At 36.4% G+C, this 3,240-nt stretch overlaps 1 protein-coding gene across 1 annotated transcript in view; it reads left to right on the forward strand.

The window, feature by feature from the left end:
• The window catches only part of radil2a (Ras association and DIL domains 2a), a 55,439-nt gene that overhangs the window by 8,131 nt on the left and 44,068 nt on the right, over positions 1-3,240 (forward strand). The window lies entirely within an intron of this gene.

Below are 3,240 nucleotides of genomic sequence, written 5' to 3' on the forward strand. Positions count from 1 at the left end.
TACACCTAAATGTTAAATCTAAATCTAAATGTTAAATCTAAATGTTATACCTAAATATAAATGCTGAATCTAAATGTTTCGGGTGAAACTAAATATTTAACTAATGTGCAAAGTGACACTAAAAACTCAAAGTACTCTTCAAATACAGTTTCTCCAAATGTGTTTATTATGTACCGTAGTTATTATCACGATAATCCATGTCCAAGACTCCATTTGCCCGGACAAGATGGTTTTTATTCGTGATTGAACACTATAGACACACACTAACCCCCTCAAGCTTTTATTTTGGTACTTCCGGTTACTGGCATTGTGAATTTGCATATTAGTAAAAATATTTAGTTCCACCCAAAACATTTAGATTTAACATTTAACACTTAGATTTAGATTTAACATTTAACATTTAGATTTAGATTTAACATTTAGATTTAGATTTAACATTTAACCTTTAGATTTAGATTTAACATTTAACATTTAGATTTAGATTTAACATTTAACACTTAGATTTAGATTTAACATTTAACATTTAGATTTAGATTAACATTAAATTTAGATGTAGATTTAACATTTAACATTTAGATTTAAATTTAGCTTTAGATTTAACATTTAGCTTAGATTTAACATTTAACATTTAGATTTAACATTTAGCTTTGATTAACATTTAACATTTAACATTAGATTTAACATTTAGCTTTAGATTTACCATTTAGATTTAGATTTAACACTTAGCTTTAGATTTCAATTTAACGATTAACATTTAACTTTAGATATATATTTAGATTTGGATTAACATTTAGCTTTAGGTTTAATTTATATTTAGATTAAACATTAGATTTAGATTTAACATTTAGATTTAGATTTAATAGGCTGTTTACATTTAACATTTAGATTTAGATTTAAATATAACATTTAAATTTAGATTAAGCGTTTAGATTTAACATTTAGGTGTAACATTTAATATTTGGATTTAACTATTTAAAACATTGTTGTAAATGTGCAAAAAAGTGACTCTCAAAAATTCATACCAGTTTTTTAAACATTGTTTGAAGCTAAATGTGACAAAATGTTGCCGTTATTTTCAGTGTGAGCCGCTTTCCAAACGCCACCCCAAAGGTAAAACATCATAGTCAAAGTAGCTAGTAAAACTCTCAAATCATCTTGTTTGATCTCAGCCGGATCAAGTTACAGAATTGCATGTAGATATTTTTTCAATAAGATGGAGGTCTGTGCTATTCAATTTAATAATAAGATAATAATGATGACATTAAATTCATCACAATGACAACATGCAGTGTGTTGTCATAGCATGCATGTCCCTCCTTTTCCTATTTGTCTTCAATGAGTGAGATTTGTTAGTTCCTGAGAAGTCTGTCACATGTGTTGACATCCTCGCACAGGGAAAACACATTCTGACATGTCTGATCAGCACGGTTAAATAAGTGACTGGCTGGAGGATCCTGAAGTGCACTCAGCGTGGTGTCCCAGTCAGACAGCAGAAGCAGGCTGCGTATAAAGACGCATGTCTGACCTGAATCTTAGTCGTCTCCGAACCACTCGCCTTGCACAGCAGCTGCAGGTGGAGCTCAGTCACATCCGCCCTGCAGCATGTTACTCAATACCACAACATAGTACAGGGGTGTGTGTGTGTGTGTGTGAGAGAGAGAGAGAGAGAGAAAGAGAGTCAGCGAGAAAATAGAGAATATTTGCAAAGAAGTTGGCTACTGCAGGTGTTAGCGGTTAATACGGAAGCTCAGAGCACCACCAAATGGCTACAGCCCCTTGCCACATAACTGCCATGTACTGCTTCAAGCCAGGGACATTTGTTGCATCTCGTAAACCCCTTCTCTCCCCCTTCTCTTTACTGTGTACTGTGAAAAAAAGTGATGGTTAAAATGGTTAAAATGCCAAAAATAATCTTCAAAAACGAAATATGATCAGTAAAATGTGAAATTATGGATGTGTCATGTGACATAATTTGTCATCTAACCTCCTAGGCCATGACAAATGAAGGAATGGGCGCTGTGGTTGACTGTTAATTAAATGTAATAATAAAAAACTAAAGCAAACAACTGCAGATATGAAGTATGTCAGTCAGCTGGGAGCTGGGCTTTTCCAAATCTGACTGGCTGCCAACTGCATTCCTGTGGTACCTTCAAGGACACAGGGAGGGCTTTCCTTACTGCTGGGTAGCTTAAACATCAGATTGTTGATATTGCCAAAGGTTTGAGAGCATGTGAAAGTGGTGACAGCCACAGTTTAATATGTAAACCAGGACAGAACAACATTGATTCCCTGCGTTATGCACATTCCTAAATCCAATCCATGAGCTGTAATTTATCACTTTGTATTTCCATATTTTTGGATTTTGTGGGCGTTGGTGTTTACCCGGCTGTGGTACTGATGAATCAGATGGTTGTTGATGTATTTCTCTTTGCTGCTCACCTTTTCTAGAGTCCATCTGATGTGACGGTTGTTTTCTGGTTCAGGTGGTCTGTTTTTCTCATCTTCACTTTCAGTTACCTTCCATTGAAACTCAGCTTTATTTATCATCTCAACCAAAATAATGCAGCCCAACGACATGTCTCACAGGAACTTAATTCAGTAAATTTTACTTTTGGACTCAAAAGCTGCACATCAATAAATGCCTTGACAGAACCTGTGCACACGTCCCGTGGAAAGAAAAAAAAAAACTAATTGCATGTAACACACATTTCCCTCACCCCACGGTAAAACACCGTGAAACTATTGCACAATCTCTACATCCTAAGCTGAGTTTTTAGTTTAACCGTGAGGTTGCTGACATCCTGTGTGTGACTAAGCCTTCGAGTGCAGCCTGATGAATAAAAGCGTGATCCTCATGTCCACACCACACACTCTACGCCAGCGTAAATATATAGCCTCTGCTGTAAACAAGAACACAAACTTTCAACATGATCCTTGTTCCAGCTGAACGTGTTGTCCAAGTGATCGCTGAGATATTTATGAGCTGACCCTGATCGACATGTGTGTCGTGTTTGACCGCAAGAAACAGGATCCCCTTATTGATCTAGGATCCAGGACCGTCTCCTTGGTTTTCCTAACATTTAGGATGAGATGTACACCACTGAACACCACTAGATGCCAGTGTCCACCACTGTTGCCTCTTTGACTCTTTGATTTTGTCTCTGTGTTGATGTATGTGGTCCACATACTGTAAGTCTGGCTTTGCCTCCACAGAACTGCGGAGGGGGGTCTGGCTAGTCC

Source organism: Etheostoma spectabile, chromosome 15 (genome assembly GCF_008692095.1).
Source record: "Etheostoma spectabile isolate EspeVRDwgs_2016 chromosome 15, UIUC_Espe_1.0, whole genome shotgun sequence".
NCBI lineage: Eukaryota > Metazoa > Chordata > Actinopteri > Perciformes > Percidae > Etheostoma > Etheostoma spectabile.